This window comes from Lissotriton vulgaris, chromosome 11 (genome assembly GCF_964263255.1).
Source record: "Lissotriton vulgaris chromosome 11, aLisVul1.2, whole genome shotgun sequence".
Classification (NCBI taxonomy): domain Eukaryota; kingdom Metazoa; phylum Chordata; class Amphibia; order Caudata; family Salamandridae; genus Lissotriton; species Lissotriton vulgaris.
The window spans coordinates 256,033,366-256,051,839 of NC_141699.1; the positions used below are offsets into that span (position 1 = coordinate 256,033,366).

The 18,474-nt window shown below is 49.1% G+C and overlaps 1 protein-coding gene across 1 annotated transcript in view; it reads left to right on the forward strand.

The window, feature by feature from the left end:
* The window catches only part of LOC147679605 (2'-5'-oligoadenylate synthase 1-like), a 146,129-nt gene that overhangs the window by 79,665 nt on the left and 47,990 nt on the right, over positions 1-18,474 (forward strand). The window lies entirely within an intron of this gene.

Consider the following 18,474-nt stretch of genomic DNA (forward strand, 5'->3'; position numbering starts at 1 on the left):
ATGGCGATGGGTTGGATGACACATCCTCTTAGAAATCCACCACGCGTTGTACTCGATACGTTTTGTCAATTTAATATACCAACCCAAAGATTTGTGTTCGAGGAAATGTGTAAGGTCCTTCGTGATCAGATATCTGCCGGTGCACCTGACGAGGTGCTGTCCGCTTTGTCTGATCTACAGCTCCAGTACTCGAATGGACTGATAGTGGATACTAACGTTCGATGTGCTGTTGAGCGGTTGCTATCTTTTCGTCCCACTCCTATACCTCAAGCCTTGTTTGTTGAGGATGTGGAAAGGCAGCCAGATGAGTCTGGTCAATTTCCTATGCGGGAAGTTCCGCCAGTATGGATGCCAGGCGATCCTAATGCCAACCCCATTATTCTACCCTATTTCCAGAGAGTATGGATTCATCTCCCGTGGAAACGATCAGAAGTGTTGCAGGTGAAGCAATCATTGCCTGACCCTCGCAAAAATCCTACAGGGTACTACAAGGAATTATCGCAGCTCGTAGATGCTACGATAATGAACCTTGCTGATATCGATATGCTGTTCGGCAATGTCGTACCGCAACCAGTATGGGCTAAAATCCGTCAGGAAAATCATCCGAATGAACTAGGTGGTGATTGGGCTGCCATTGTAGCGGCAGATGGTCGACAAACTGGTGGTGCTAAACCCGAGCAGTTGATTGCTGCTCTTCCTCAAAGAATAATTACGCTAATGAAAACTCTTATGCCAGCTATGAGGGTGAATTGGGACAAATTGTCGGCTTGTAAACAGAAGAAGGACGAGAGTGTCTCCGACTTCTTTACGAGATTCGAGGAGGCATTCATCGACCATAGTGGTCAGGATATGGGTACTGAGGGTGGCCAGCGGTTGTTTGTGGATAAATTTGTCTCTAACTTATTGCCCGATTTGAGCAATAAACTGAAGAATTCAGAAAGTGCATGGGCCGTTTCTACCTCAGCTCAGATATTGGCCACAGCACAATATTATGAGAATAGAGAGAAAGAAGAGAATGACCGCGCTGATAAAAAGACGAAAGAGCTTAAAACTAAAGTGTTGTTACAGCAAGCGTATCCTCCACGTTCGAATCAGAATGCTTCGCAACAAAACAGATCGCAGTCGCAATCTAATCGACCACAATCTAGAAATGACTCCTCTTCCCAAAGATCCTCTTTAGGGTACAATCAGTGTGCCTATTGTAGACAGGAGGGTCACATAAAATTTAATTGTCCTGTTTTGAACGACCGTAATAGTGGTAATTCATCTAGAGGAGGTCGTGGTGGTTCCCAACAGACATCACGCGGTAGGGGTCGCGGTGTTCAGAATGATCGTTCAGATAACCAATCAAATTCTAATAACTGTTTCGATCAACGTGGATCATCGCAAGGACGATCTGCGCAGTACAATGTAGATGATTATTATGTCGATCAGGGAACTGACGACAGTAATTACTAGGACAGCCATAGACAAGGAGAGGGAGTGGTATCAGTTCCGGTTGATCAGAGAGGGCCTTAAGTCGCAGTTGCTACATCGGGCGTCGTTGAGCCTTTTCTGTTGGACACTGGTGCAGCGAAAAGTTATATTATGCATTCGAAACTCCCTGGTGCACCTTTGTCTGGCTTAACAAATGTTTCCGTTGGTTTTTCTGGCGCCCCCGTTAGCAATCCAGTTTCACGCCCTTTGCCTCTTACAATTGGGCCACGTGAGCTTGAAGCTCCGTTGATTTTGACTACTGGTTGTGGTGAAAATCTCTTGGGTCTGGATTTGCTAAAACGTTTGTATGCAACTCTATATTGTTCTCCTGCGGGTGTAAAGCTTACGTTGGGAGAGAAAGTTGTCTATCCTATGTACTTGTCCCTTGATAAGCTTCCACCGGAATTGAGTTCCCTTCCTGCATCTTTGTGGGCAACAGGTCCCAATGATGTGGGCCTGCTTGACATCTCCCCTTATGTTGTTCAGTTGAAATCCAATGTGCGATTGCCACGTATTCCCCAGTATCGTATCTCTCTTGATGGTGAACGAGCACTGTTAGCGATCATCTATGATTTGATCGACAAAGACGTTATTGAAGAGACTCGGGGAAACGTGTGCAACAGCCCTGTACTGCCTATTCTAAAACGTACTGATCCATCGAAACCACCTGTTTATCGTTTTGTTATCGATTTACGGGAGGTTAATAAAATTGTGATTCCTCAGTTCCCTGTTGTGCCTGACATCACGGCGCTACTGACTCTGATTCCAGCATCTGCGTCTTGGTTTTCGGTGATCGATCTGAAGAATGCGTTCTTCAGTATCCCGATCGCAGAGGAGAGCAGAGACCTTTTCGGTTTCTCTCTTGGTGGGCGCAGCTTCCGGTTTAAACGCGCTCCTCAAGGCTACTGTGAGAGCCCATCGATTTACAGTCAAGCCTTGAAGGGTCAACTGGATGCGTTTACGTTGCCGGCTGGTGCGGCCTTAATCCAATATGTTGACGACTTATTGGTAGCTGCAGATACTCAGGACATTTGCAAAATTGCTACGGTGTCGTTGCTGCAACATCTCTGCGAGTTAAATCACAAGGTGTCACCTTCTAAACTCCAATATTGTTGTCAAGAAGTAACCTATCTAGGTCACTTATTGTCAAAGGAGGGAAGGCGGTTGACCCCAGAAAGAATTGCAGCAATTGCGCGAATGACTGTGCCAACAACACAAAGAGATGTGCGTGCCTTTCTAGGTATCACGTCATACTGCAGGCAATGGATTCCAAACTTTTCATTGCTAGCGAAACCATTGGTGGCTCTTACGTGCAAGGATGTTTCTACTCCTTTACCATGGACGGGAGAATGTCAGAAAAGTTTTTCTGAACTACGTGACTCACTGTGTTCGGCTCCTGTGTTAGGTACTCCTGATTACAGTAAGCCATTCACGTTATATGTTCACGAGAGGGAAGGTTGTGCTTTGAGTGTCTTAACGCAACCTTTTGGTGGTAAGCAACGTCCATGTGCATATTTTTCCTCGACCTTGGACCCGGTAGCTAGAGCATTGCCGAGTTGTTTGAGAGCAACAGCGGCAGCTGCGGTGTCCATCCGACAATCAGCAGGATTGGTCATGGATAATATGCTTACGGTGATGGTTCCGCATGCAGTCGACACTCTTTTAAATCGTACGAAAACTCAGCACTTGACAAGTGCGAGGTTGTCCGGATACGAGTTGACGCTTCTGGCAAGTCATATTCAGATAAAACGTTGCAATGTTCTGAACCCGGCAACTTTGTTACCAATCAGCTCAGAGTCAGATAAAATAACAGAACACGATTGTTATTTGAGGACAGAAGAGGAAACAAAAGGTCGAGTGGACCTTAAAAACACCCCATTGGAAGACCCAGATGGTACGCTGTATGTGGATGGTTCATGTTTTAAGTTGCCGAATGGCGATGTGACTACTGCTTATGCTGTTGTAACGTTGAATACTGTTGTTGAGACTGCGAGGTTAAATCAGAATTCTGCCCAAGCTGCAGAGCTGATCGCTCTCACTAGAGCGTGTGTGTTAGCAAAAGGGAAACGTGTGAATGTGTTTACCGACAGCCAATATGCTTTTGGCGTCGCCCATAGCTTCGGACGATTGTGGAGAGAAAGAGGTTTTCTGACATCGCATGGTACGAAGATTCAGCATGGCCAGCTTGTGAATGATCTTTTGGATGCACTTACGTTGCCTAAGCAGGTAGCGATTGTTAAATGCAGTGCGCATCGTAAGGTGACGGATGATGTTGGTCGTGGTAATGCGTTTGCGGATGAGATTGCTAAGGAGACTGCCCGGAACCTTAGTACTAGAATGTATGTGACGAGTTCGGTTAGGTGGCCTGCAGAGTCGAGCATGTGTGAAGACACTATTGAGAGTGTGAAAGAAATTCAGAATGAGGCCACCGAGACTGAAAAGACGAAGTGGAAAGAAAGTATGGGAAAGTTAGATGCAAATGGTTGTTGGATTGATTTATCGGACCAAAAAAGATGGATGTTGCCTGATGCGTATGTGCTGGCTGTTGTGACAATGGCGCATGGGTTAGCACATATTAGCGCGAAAGGTATTTGTAAGCTGTTGTCCCCTGTGTGGAAGAATGATGGTATCACGAAATGTGCTGAACGCTTGGTTAAGAATTGTATGGTGTGTATGTTATACAATCCTGGTAAGGGAACCCCAACTCCTCCTGGCAGTTTTGCTCCCCCTTCGTGTCCCTTTGAGGTGATTCAATTAGACTTCATCCATATGGAGAGATGCAATAACTTGAAGTACGTTTTAGTTGTGGTTTGCGCGTTCTCCCGATGGATTGAAGCCTATCCTCTCAAGGACAACACTGCTTTGTCTACTGCGAAAGTCCTACTGAAGGAATACTTTCCTCGGTACGGAATGCCTAGAGTCGTGTGGTCAGATAACGGAAGTGAGTTTGTGGGGAGTGTGATGAAGAGTGTGTGTAAGGGCCTTGGAATTAATCAGAAATTCCACAGCGCCAATCATCCCCAGTCAGCTGGTTTGGTTGAGGGGTATAACGGCACCCTTAAACTAAAGCTAGCAAAGATTCGGGCTACGACTGGTCTCTCGTGGCCTGACGCTTTACCCTTAGCATTACTGTCAACTAGGGCGACTGTACACTCCCGAGTAGGGCTTAGTCCCTATGAAATAGTGTTCGGTCGTCCTGCGAATGTTTGGGGGGTCCCTAGGCCGGGTGTGTTCTGTGATCTTGAGTATCCAATGTTGATCGATTACTTACATGACTTGACTGCTAAACTGAGGTTAATTCACCAACAGGTTTACGAAGCACTGCCGACGCAGACTGAGGGTCCAGGACACCAGCTCCAGCCTGGAGACTGGGTGGTTACCAGGAATTTTTCTCGGAAGAAGAACTTGGAGCCCAGGTTCACCGGACCCTACCAGGTCCTCCTTGCCACGAGAACTGCTGTTCGTCTTGAGGGGCGGAAAAACTGGGTGCACGCCACCCATACGAAGAAAGTCCCTATTCCGTTGCCGGCAGACTCGTGGGTGAGGAGAGGCATTGCATCAACTGAAACCGAAGGGTCGCTGGCGTTTGTTCCTTTCAGCGACGCACAACCTGTTGAAGAATCCTCGGTGCAGCAGAAAGACACTGTTGAACATTTGTCATCAAAAGACTCAAGACCAGAACCTTCGACTGATCAGCAGGACTCTGTCTCTTCAACGGATCCTTTGTTTGACGAGCAGACACGTCCTGGGAAAACCCGATACTTTTTGCGATCTCGCACTAAAGACTAATAAAAGATCCTGTTCTGTCCCTTGACAACTGCATTATCCCGTTTTCCACGATCAGTCTGAACACCTGTATCATTGTAATTATTCTTGTACATATTGAAAGTTCTTTCTCTACGTATTTTTGCTTCCACAGCTGAGAGACATTGTATATATATTATAAATAAAGGCCGTAGGGCCGCGCGCGTACTTCTTTCTGGTTAGTAGGTCTTGACGCTAGGTTAAAGACCGTCGGTTCCTGGGAACTCCTGGGAATTGACTACTGCTACACAGAACGAAGTGCGTCAAGAAACGTTGCGGATGGTCATAGGGGATGGCGATGTTTTTGATTGTTTCTGCATTTTTGGCGGGTGGGGTGTACTATATGATGTCGTACTTCTTACCTTCTGCCATACCTACACCTATTCCTACTTCTGACTCTAAATTCACCTCTACAGAGTCTCCTCATTCCTTCCATATCTTACCCGAACACGAGCAGGCTAGACGTGCAGAATTTCGCAACAACTCCTTTATTCAGCTCCTTCATCAGCACCAGTTAGTGGTTAACACTACTAATTGTTGGGTGTGTGGGTTAATGCCACATACCACAGATAAGGGAATTCCATATTTGGTTTTACCTTATAGTTCCCAGGGTTCTGCTCGGGCATTCCAAACAATGTTCCGAAGTGCACTAGGTTTCCACCCCATTCGAGAACCACGTTCTCCCTACTCTGGTCCTGGCTCGTATCAAAAGCCTTTGTCTATAGCAATAGAGGATTTAGATAGCGATATCTATGATCCCTCGCTTATTCCCGAGGAAGAGGTACAAGCCTATAGGGTCCTGAGCAGGGGCGAGTATAGTGTGTTCACTAGTGAAAAACAGCTTAAAAGCTCGCCTCCGATATGGGTCGTACCCCACATTGGTAATTTTTGTCTCATAGGTCGTGGCCGAAGATCGAAAGCCCGACTTGGAGAGAGTGCTTGCACTGAAAATTACATATTGCCGATGGTCTCGTCCCCTGTGTTTCTGGCTGCCAAGGGTACATACTTTATCTGCCATGATCGTGCGTATGCATGGTTGCCCTTCGACTTTGTGGGCTCATGTTTTATCGCAAATTTGTTGCCTCCGACGTTTACTGTAGATGCAGATTATCACAAGACTAGAGTTGTGAGAGGCGTGATTAGCGAAGAGGACACTGCCGGTCAAGAGGCAGGAGACTTTTTCAAGGGTTTCCTCCCGTTTTGGGGGCCTATGGTTAATAGTAGGAACCTGAGACAGTTGACTCGAGTGGTGGAATCAACAGCTAATATCACTGCCAGTGCCCTTGGTAATATCACCACAGAACTTCAGGCGGATAGACTTATGACGTTACAAAACCGTATGGTTTTAGACGTGATCTTAGCAGATCGAGGTGGGGTATGCAAGGTGATCCATTCGAGCTGCTGTATTTTCATTCCTGATAATGCTCCGACTGTTTATCAAGCCATCTCAAAGTTGCATAAAATCTCTGAGTCCATACACGTGGACGTAGGGGATTGGACGCTGCTTGGGTGGTTTTGGGGCCTGATGTCGACTTGGGGTTGGAAGATTCTGATGATTATCGGGGTTGTTGTGGCGTTCCTGTTCACGTGCTGCCTTTGCGTGCAGTGTGGTCCTGCCTTATGTGGCCTCTGTGCTACGACGTGTATAAGACAGCCGCCTGTTACCAAAGAAGCTCGATTGGACAGAGCTATGTTACAGCAACATCTAGATGGTCTGATGAATATCGAGTATGATTCCGACTAGTGCTTGCCTACATGAGGGCAAAAGGAGCGTCTGAGGTTCTGTGACAATTGTCAGTGATGTTTTCGACTCACACGAATATGGTCGAGTCTGGTATCTATGAACCGCAAATGACAAGTTTAGTGGGTGTACGCAGTTTCGCTGTGCTAACCTAAACCGTTTGTCTGTTACGTGGGTATTTCTATCTGTACCCACGGGTTCCATCTTAGATACGGCATCCATTTTGTCTCTTGCCCTCACGTAGCCAGCGAACGGACGTTGTCCGCTTCGCGACCCTGGGACTCCCAAGATACTTGCGGAAGCCACATGTCCTTTTGAAACTGTCTTTATGACGAGGGGGATGATACTGTAAGGCAGATGGCCCCGCTCGAGGCTCATCTTGCCGTGCCGGTCTATTGTCTCAGCCGTGCATCTCATTAGGCACGTCCCTTTGATGCCTGTAGCCCGTGTTTCCCGAGACCTTCCTTTTTACACCCTTTCCAATTCCCCACTGCCTCCATCTTCCTCCACACCTGTTCTTGTTCCTTCTTCGATCTGTTTTACTGCTGATTGGAATGTACTAATGGTGGGAAGATGGGTTTTTACAGTTGGGAACCGCCAAATGTTTCCGCACTTATGTTCCGGACCTTGTGTGTACCAAAGTGACCAAAACGACCCCTCTGGGGGATAATTGTGGGAACCGGGTCATAAACTTTTGTGTACCATGTAAACCTATGGGTAAATTGTGTATAAAAGGAGCGATCCACAGAACCAATTTGAAGCAGTCTCCACAAGTAGCACATGTTGTACTTGCCGTGACTTCTGTGTTCCCTGCAGTAAATAAAGCTCGAATCTTTGACGCCGAAGGAAGTGTCCCGTGTCTCTGTGATTCGTACGCCGGAGCAGGTTACCCACGAAGGTTTCAGGTGTTGTTCCCTGGCACCGCTGGGTCTTAAATAACCCAGTCCTTCACCACTCCCCACAGGGGTGGGAGTGGATGTGGTCAAGTGGGGTGCGTTTTTTTTCATCCTCTGGTAGCTGAAGTCAGCTGGCTTAGGAGAGTTCTGACTGAGAGCCAGAGGAAGCTCATTCAGGCTTATGTCTGCCATTTTGGATTATAGTAGCACACAGAACTCTGGAATATTGTTTAGAAATAAAGTGCCTAGGAGGGAATGCAGTTGAGTAATAGTAATAGTGTTCTAAAACAAACAGAGTGTAAAGAAACTCCAGCTAGATTTGCTTATGGAATTTCTCCTTTCTCAGCCTTTAAAACAATTATCATTGCATTTTGGTCTATTACATTCAAGATATAACTAGAAGTTGATTTATTCCTAACTGTAATATTGTTTTCATTAGGGGTGGGTGATAAATTCCACTCCGCCAGCAGAGTTGGCGGAATTTTGGCCTCTCTGCTTTATGAATGCAATACGGAGTTCAGGACAAATTCCACAACTGCCACACGGTGGAGTTTTTTCTTGCCTGTAGCTTGCCAAAGGAAAGTTGGCGAGTAAAATTTGACATCCCCTAGCGTGACTTTCAGTTGCTAGGAGGGCATGCGGCAAGACTTCTCCAGCGTGGGCGGCCGTGACTGTTGGCGGCCAGAAAACTGACGCTCGAACAGCAGCAAAATCAAATGGAGAAGCAGCACCCTCATGTTCTGCATGGTGCCATTCAAGATGATCTTTTTACGTGGAACAAGCTCATGGCGCTAAATCACAGTACAAGCAGCGCAAAGACTATGTTCACCCGTTTGTAGAACTCCTCGCAATCTCATGTTTTTATGTAACTGAGAGTTTCCACAGAGTTAAACTCCGTAAGTTCCGCACACTCCTAGTTTTCATATTCCTGTTAATACACCACTTGACATTTTCTCCGGGGAAGATTTTGCTGCCTGTGCCAAGCTACCTAGTGTAAGATAGGGGCTCTTCAGGAACATCTGGTTACCCATTAGGAATTTGATTGTTGTGACTTGCTGAAAAGTCATCCCTAGCCCACAGCAAGACTATAGGCTCTCTTTTCAACAGTTCAACAACCCAGTTTCCTAGAATTATCAACATTAACAGGTTTGAATCCTAGTGGAACCACACAGCCACTTATCTTTCCATCTTTGCTTGACAATTTATATACATGGATTGAAGGTACCATAGTTATATGGAAATGTTTGCCCTTCAAGAGTATGCACAGGGACTAACTCAAACAGATGGGATGGTGGGTTATTTTCAGTTTAGTGGAAGGGCAACCAAATGTTCTAGCCAGCAGAGACCCAATTTGCCAGCTTGGTGTTAACCTATTTACGACCCTGAGATTTCTCTGACAGGACAGTAGGGAAATTTCACTGAGAGCTCCGGCCGAAATCTTGGGTGTTTGCTGCCACATTTATTTAGTATTATTATCATTTAGAATAAAAATTCTGGTACATGGGACAAAATCAGTTGAGGTGCTAGAGGGTTGCAATTAGCATAGGCACTGGTTGGCAGAGGAAGATGTGTATTTTGGGCTTTACTGCATGGGATTCCTAGTTCAAAAAGTGTTCTTTTGGGGGCGTGGCTAGCAGCCGATTATGGCGGCAGCAACCTAGAGAGGCTCCCGTAGCAAGGCGGCATCCCGCAACAATCCGCATGCCTATCCGTTCACTGATCAGTCCAGAAGGTGTGTCCTGGGTGCGGTGACCGAACGGCGCCCGCAAAGAAAATTTGGGAGCGCTCAGACCCCTGCAACGGGACGAAACTTCGTCCGCGCCCCTCACGGACGAAAGGCCTGGCGACACGAGGCGAGCACCGGTGTCGAGTGGAACCTTGGGCCGGGCGGAAGTCTACCCTCCCCGGCACGACCAACCGGAAGTAGCCGCTGACGACGGCACTCGACACCACCGGCTGGCAATCCTTTCCGCCGACCACTTCACCCTTCACGTGGCATATCCAGTGGCGCTACGCCGTGGTGCCCCCCTTTGCTGCACTCAACATAAACCGTGGGACTTGCAAAGCACCAGTCGCCATTTTGCCTGAACTTGCCGAGGCCGCAACAGCTCCGCGGCCGTCGGCAGCACCTTGCCATCGTCAGCGACCCCTGGCCTGTACCCAGTCTGAACCTTCTACATACCCCCTCCCCCCAAGCGGACGGCTACGGGCGTCCGGCCCGCTCCATCATAAACGGTGTCTCGCCGCAAAGGGACAATGGCGGGGAAGGGGCCACGACAGACCGCCTCTCAGGCGAAGCTCGGAAAATATGCTTATGACAACCAGACGTCCACTCAACCTGAGCAGCGCAAATCACTGGGAAAGGGCGCGGACAACGACGGGACAAAAAAAGCCACGCTGGACGATGTACTGCGAGCACTGGAGCAGGTACAGTCCACGGTGGGTTCGACCGCAGCCGAGGTTACCCTTATTAGAGCCGACCTCCAGAAAATGAGCGAAAGGGTGAAGCAGGTGGAGGTGGTGACCAAATCTTTGATAGAGGACGTTTCCGACCTACAAGTGGCAATGGAGAGACTGCAGGCGGACAACAAACTTCTTAAAAGCAAGCTGGACGACCAGGAAGGGCGTTCCAGACGCAACAATGTCCATATCTTGGGAGTTCCGGAGTCGGAAACAAAGGGAGCCATGGATCTGTATGTTGAGGAACTTATAAAGACAAAACTGGCCCCGAAGGGACTCTCCAACTTCTTTACAGTAGAGCGGGCCCACCGGGTCCCTGGAGGGACACCTACGCCGGGGGCCGCCCCGCGCCCCATCCTGGCAAGACTCTTTAACTTTAGAGACCGTGATGCAGTCCTTCAGGCAGCCAGGGTGGCACCGCCCATCCAAATCCAAAATTCACGGATATCCTTCTTCCCGGACTACACGGCGGAGGTCACCCGCAGGAGGAGGACCTTCTTCGAGGTTGAAAAATCACTCCGCGACCAAGAACTGCCGTACTCCATGTTGTTTCCGGCCCGCCTTAGAGTGGTGGCCGATAAGAAGGTCTGGTTCTTTGACTCTGCGGAGTCTGCAAGAGAATGGCTGGACGGTTGGCGCACGGTGGAACGCACTTCCAACCGCCGACGCAACAGGACGGGAGAGGAGAGCCGGCCGGGCTCGCAATCGTCGACCAGGGGCAGTGCAAATGGATCGCCATCGCAGGATCACGTGGGAGCCGCTGGAGGCGAATGACACTACCATGAGGGACTAAATGTGTGACCTGGACCTTACTCCCACAATGATTGTTCATCAAGTCGTTCTTGGACGCTGGCCCGGACAGCCCGAGGACAGCAGAGGGACCGCCTGCTTTGGGGGACACTCTCCCCTGACGTGCAAGTACTCTGTTTTTGGCATGGGATAAGCGCTCTGCTAAGTTGGAGTGGCGGGCAGTTCTGAGTCCGTTTGGCAGGGAGGCAGGGTGGGGGGGGTTGGGGAGGGGATTGTTCGTTTTTACGGGACACTCACAGAATCGATCACAAACTGTACAATGTGCTATGATGCTTATTGAAATGTTGCTGGGGAGGTGGAGTCTATTCCGATGGTTTATGTTTCTGATGTTTACTGATGGTGGATGTACAACCTAACGTAATACGAGCGGAGGAGACGCGAATGGGCGGCTCCTCCCTCAAACTTCTTGCCTGGAACGTGCGCGGCCTAGGTGATAAAGTGAAACACGGCCTCGTTCTGTCCGAGGTGAAACGTCACAAACCTGACCTAATACTCCTCCAAGAGACCCACCTAATGGGTAGCGCTACTAAGGCCCTGGACAGAAGGGGGTATAAAATGTTAGCCCACTCGGAATTCTCCACTGGGTCCCGGGGTACAGGTATCCTACTCAGAAAATCTTCCAACTTTATCACCCTCAGCACTAGGACTGACACACAAGGCTGTTTTGCGGCAGTGGCAGGACAATGGGACGGGCGCCCCTTGACAATAGTTTCAGTTTACATCCCACCTTCATTACACTCGGTGATGTTACCAGCCCTGGGTGACTTCTTACTGTCCCTCCCCGAGGGAGACATGCTACTAGGCGGGGACTTCAACGCACCTGCAGACCCACAACTCGACAGGTTCCCAGCAGCTGCCCTCCCGGGGAGTCCCTCCAGGTTTCAGCGCTTCACAGAGGCACTAGGGCTGGTAGACGTATGGCGCCATGTTCACCCTACACTGCGACAGTACACGTTCCACTCCACCGTCCACAATAGTCTATCCCGCATTGATCACTTCCTGGCGTTAGGGGATGGGTTGCAGCGCGTAGAGGAGGTGCTCATTCACCCTAGGGGCATCTCAGACCACTCACCACTGACTCTCACCATTACCTCGCGGACACGATCACGCCGCCGCGTCTTCCCTATACACGCCTCTTATCTTAAGGTCCCTAAGGTCAGGAAGGCCCTGCAGACTGCCACGACACATTATTTCATGGAGAACGAACCGACAGCAGCCTCGGCTGAGGTCCTCTGGGAGGCCTACAAGACAGTCTTGAGGGGGCAAGCTATCAGTTCTATAACATCACATAGAAGAGAAGAGGCAGCTGAACACGCGGCCCTTGAGCTCCGACTGCGTGAAGCCACCACTGCCCATGAAGCAGACCCCACGGATGACACAACACATGCACTCGCACTTGCCCAGCGCCTATATACAGACCACGCTCGGCTCATCACACAAGGCCACATCTCAGATACACAGAATCGAGTATACGATGTTGGAGACAAAGCGGGAAAGATGTTGGCCTGGCTCGACAAGAGAGGGGGTAGCTCCAGAGGGATCCAGCAGGTGAAAGACGAGGAGGGAAATACTCAGACAGACCCGGACCGCGTGGTAGAGGCACTGGCTACCCATTTTGAAAAAGTATACACTCCGGAACGGGACATCACCGCGATTGCAGCCCAAAGCGCACTGTGTGACATAAACATCCCAACACTGCCACCGGAGGCCGCAACTGAGCTGGAGGCACCATTTACCGCTGACGAACTGCGGATAGCCATTGGGGCCCTCCGTACGGGCAAAGCGCTAGGGCCAAACGGCATCCCAGTCGAATGGTTCCAAGCACGCACAGACGTTCTTAGCCCGTACCTGCTCCAAATGTATGAAGATTGTCGTGATAAGGGGGTGCTCCCGTTAGACCAGCGGACGGCCACAATCGTGGCTATTCCTAAGCCCGGTAAGCCCCCTGGGGAATGCTCCTCATACCGCCCTATATCTTTGCTCAACGCAGAGAGTAAAATTCTAGCAAAGCTTCTGGCAAATCGTCTCATGCCTCATCTGTCCGATCTGATTCACCCGGACCAGTCAGGGTTCATGCCCCACAGGAACACCTCGCTCAATCTCAGACGGGTGCATGGGGTGTTAGCTAAAGCGGATGACATAGGCGAACCTGCGGCTATATTGGCGCTTGACGCAAAAATGGCCTTCAACATGGTGGAGTGGGCCTATCTCTTTGAGGTTCTTCAATATATGGGATTCGGACCCGTCTTCATCTCGTGGATCAAATTGCTGTACACTGCACCGGTAGCACATGTGGTAGCGAACGGCCACATTTCACGCACCTTCCCACTCAGGAGCGGCACCCGACAAGGATGCCCTCTCTCCCCCCTTCTTTTTGCACTCTCACTGGAGCCTTTGGCTATCCGCATCAGGACTACCCCTTTACTTAAAGGGATTAAAGGGAGGGAGGGCTGGGAGGACCGCATATCGCTTTACGCGGATGATATGCTGGTGTACCTGACGGACCCCGATCAAGGCATACCGGCCCTCTTGCGCCTCTGTAATGACCACGGAGAGATGTCAGGCTACACTATTAATTGGAGTAAATCAGAATTGTACGCCCTGACGGGTGGTCACCCAACGCTTGGTCCGGACTGCCCTCTGCGGTTGGCAGGCTCCTCATTCAAGTACCTCGGTATCCACGTCACGGGTGACCCGGCAGAACACGAAAACTGAACCTCATGCCACCGCTGGACCGCCTCAAACAAGATGCAAGCTTCTGGGCGGGATTACCGTTGACGATGCTAGGGAAAGCAGCCCTGTTTAAGATGAAATCCCTGCCCCGCTTCCTATATATCCTAGACAATACCCCATTTGCTGTACCCCAAAAATACTTCAAGAGGGTGGCGGCAGTGGTCTCTGGTCTGCTGTGGGGCAACCGCCCGGCGCGTATAGCACACGCCAAGCTATGTAGGAGCTGGTACGAGGGCGGCATCGCACTCCTCAACCTTTATCTCTATTACTGGGTGGCACAGCTCAGACCGATCAACCAGTGGCTGCATGCATCGCAATCGGACCCAGCGTTCCAGGCAGACAGGGCCCAATTGGGCGCCAGTGCCCTGTTAGCACCGCTTTATGATAGACGGAAACTCAGACCGCTGAAGGACCCTACTAGGCTCACAGTGGCCACCTGGCACGCAGCCACCGCTGCGCTAGGGTGGAAAGACACCCTCACTAAACTCACTCCACTCTGGGACTCACGAGCCCTAGGCAATCTTCGGACCAGTAAGGGGTTCTCCCGCTGGGACGATATCGGCATTTCTACGGTGGGGGACATGTGGGAGCATGGGGGAGTCATTACCTTTGCCCGTCTGAAAGAACTCTATGACCTAGGGCCACATGAAACCTACAGGTATGTTCAAATCCGTCATGCATTACTGGCAGCTATCCAGGCGGGATCGACTCTCCCCGAGTCCTCCCCGCTAGAAGATCGCCTCCTGACGGATTACATGATAGAAAAGGCCACCTCCCTCACTTACCGAAAACTCCTTAACAATTCCCCAGACCCGCTAGTGCCTCTTAAGGAGAAATGGGAGCAGGAAGTGGGCAAGCTGGATGAACATGAATGGAACGAGGCACTGGCGTCCCCTAAGGAAGCGGGCATATCGTCTAGAATGAGGCTCATCCAACTCAAAGTTCTACACAGAACATATTACACCAGGACATTGCTTCACCGCATACAACGGTCCCCTGACCCCTTCTGCTTGCGAGGCTGCGGGGAGGAGGGCACACTCTTCCACACATTCTGGGATTGCTCAGTTATACACACCTATTGGCGCCAGGTCATGCGCACTGTGTCACAGGTGCTGGAGGTCTCGGTGCTCCCGGAACCGCGGCGATGCCTCCTCAATGTGTGGGAGCCAACTGACTTGTCCCGGCATGGCCGCCTCTGGGTAACATTGGGGATGATGATGGCCAAGAGAGACATCGCGCCTTGCTGGGGGGTGGCGGACCCCCCGACGGCCTCACAATGGTGCGTAAATATGGACAGGGCCATGATCACAGAACGGGCAGTCTACTTGAACAGGGCTTGTCCCGCCAAGTGGAACAAGGTGTGGTCCCCGTGGAACGCATACAGGGGCGACATCTGCGATCCGCTACCTGAAGATGACCCACTAGACTCAGACGAGGAAGACGGGTTGGGCTGAGGAGGGCTGATTAGTGCGGGGGGGTTCTTCTGGGGGGGATGGGGGGGTAAAGATGGTTCGCTCACACTCTACCTTGCATAGTGGGCATGAATGAGGTTGGATTTAACTCAGGAGTAAACTCATGTCTAACTGGCAATAAGCATATTCATTGATCGTACTGTGACTTCCCGAAGTTTTGAATGTTCTTTCCTTAGGTATAAAACAGAAAATGAAAACCTCGTACACCAAGCATGGACCATTTGCATTTTACCTTCACCACTTGTTTACCGATCTTTACCTTCATGACTTCGGCGACTACCTGCACAAATGTATTGTAAAGAACGTTTTTCTTTGACACCTTGATTAGCGGCCGGCCCATTTGGGTTGTAGGCGACAAGCTGTGTAAAACTGTGAAGGCACAATAAAGGTTTTCAAAAAAAAAAAAAAAAAAAAGTGTTCTTTTTTAAGTCTTGTGGGTGGGCTGATTGTGAGTGAGGTCCTGGGGGAAGACATTCCAATGCGGAGGAACAAGTAGATAGATTGAGCAATAGCGAGATTGAGCTGGAGCGATTGTTTTTGGAAAGGTTGGCAGGTCACACTGCACCTCTTCCACAGAAATATTTTGGCTGTGACAGAAAATATACAGTACCCAGAGAAAGACTTGAAATGCCCCTTAGAGAGACTGATCTATGACCGAGTTTTCGCAGGGAATCTTTCACTAGTTTGAGCTGGCTATAGGCCACTAAAGAGAAGTTATGAAGAGGTTCCACTGTCATCTAGAAATTTACTCTCCCAGTAATCTATCACTACATCCAAGAGTGATTCAATTCATTGTGAGTGTGTGCGGCATGAGAAGCATACTTTAATCATTTATGTTGAACAACACAGGGTCACCGATACATGGCAAAAGCACTGTTTAAAATAAATCCAAAATTCAAAATGCCTCTTTGGGCAAGATTGAGGTATGCCTTAAATGTGGACTGCACAATAGACAGTGGGCCAGATGTACGAACATTTGCTTTTGCGACTCACACATTGCAAAAAATTCCAAGTTGCAATTTACTAGTCGCAAATGTACAACAGTGTCAGAGACACTGTTCGCGATTCCTAATGGTGTCACAAAATGCGAGGCTCATGAATATTAATGAGCCACTCTCAATTTGCGACCCCATTGGGAATGGCTGGCCCTCCCAGGGATGGTGGCCTGCTGGGCTCAGCAGACCACCATATCTGGGACTGCTTTTCAATAAAGCAGTTTTTTTTACATGGCCATGTGACATTTTGCATGCGCAAACGGGTCGCAAACCCGTTTGCACATGCAAAATAGGGTCGTACAACTGGCCCAGTACCTCCTCAAACCATTCCTCATTTTAGCCACTATATATTGAGATGAGGCCACCATATCAAAGCCTCACGTCACCCCAGCAAAACATTCCAAACTTCTCCCTCCTCTTGTTTCCTACATCCCCTGAGGCTCCTGTCCTATAGGGGCAGCCCCATAGTTAAGAGCACACACCACAACTACTAGTGCTTTTTGTGCCTGTCCTTTTAGCTCTGGGTAAGAATGATTTTGGCTGACCATTGTGGCTCAAGGCTCTCAACCTGTCCTTCAAAACAGTTAATTTCAAGATGGCTACTCTAGAAAGGATTAGTCTTGCCACAGACATTTTTGATGGTCATAGACCTTGGGAATGTATATCTGCACAGCCACTTCCATCCGTCACAACAAGAGGTTCCTTTGGTTCTGTGTGCTGGTGTTTCACTGGCTTTTTCATTGTTGCACTTTGGACTCATGTCATCTCTAAACAGGTTTATCAAGGTTCTGTTGCCTGTTCTATCATTCCTTTGCAACTCGGGAATTCTTCTTCGCTGGTACATGGATGATTTTCTTTTCCATACTCTGTCAGTACAGATGGCAGCCAGAGACACAGAAACAGGGTTGTCGGGCTCTGGACAAATGTATTTGTATGATCAACCATCCAAGCTCACACATGACACACTCTTAGGACCTGCAGTCCATTATGGTCCGCTTTAGAACTTAACTGAAGCAAGAGTGTATAGACCTACGGATTTAATTGACGTGTCTACTTCAGAAGGACATGGCTTTAGAAATGGATTGATTTCAGGTGTAGTAGAGAAAAGTAGTTCGGTCAATTGCACTCATTCTCTTCTTGCCAATCATATCAAACACTGACCTTTAATTTATTGTGGCAGACCTCCTGCAACGTTGTGATGCCTGAGCAGCCCAAGCACCTAGAACCACAGGTCCACCATCTATTGGGTTTGTTGAACAATTTTGAGGACCAGGTGCAATTGGGGAACTCTTTCTTGGACTGGGTACAGTAGAGACTTCTCCCTGCCATCTTCACAAGAGGTGATCCTCACTCTCTCCTGGATCATTAATGGCTAGGTCCACTAACTTATCTATTTAGGCCTATTGAGGTGAGGCTGGCCTCTCATTCTTTCATCAGAAGTAGATGATCTTGCTCCTATCTTCTCTTTTAGAACCCTGTTCAGAGGAGGAAGATGAGTAAGGCTGGGGTACATGCCTATATTTCCAGGACTACAGCCTATTCCACCTGCATTTTCTGGCCTCCTTTATCAGGGTCATAAGCATCTACCTTCACGCTTATTTGGTGGATTAAGTCAAGCATGTCTCTTTCGTGAGTCAACTGGTCCTCCTTTATTGGGGTTGGTACAAGACAGATCCACATGTGGATAGAGCCATCATGGGTGGAAGCTGGTAGGACACCCATTTTGGAACACTCTGCTGCTTAGGCAACTCCATCTAACTTTGCTGTTTACTACTGGTTGAAGGTGAGCAGAAGAGTTTCCTAGACGTATGGGGCATTTAATCTGTAGTTGTTGTTCTTTCCTTTCAGGATTTAGAGAGAAGGCATGCCACCATGGTATAGCCACAACAAAAGGACTGGGACGAGGAACGGTTTGAGGAGTTAATGGAGATAATAGTTGGCTGCAATCTATATTAGTCTGATAGCCCTTCCTGGTCCCAGTACTTACAGTTCTCCCTCCACCCTTAGGATTATTCTGATCCCAAATATACTCAAGTGGTTGTGGGGCTGTGCCTCTTCTGGGACCTTCCAAAGGAATAAGAAGGGCC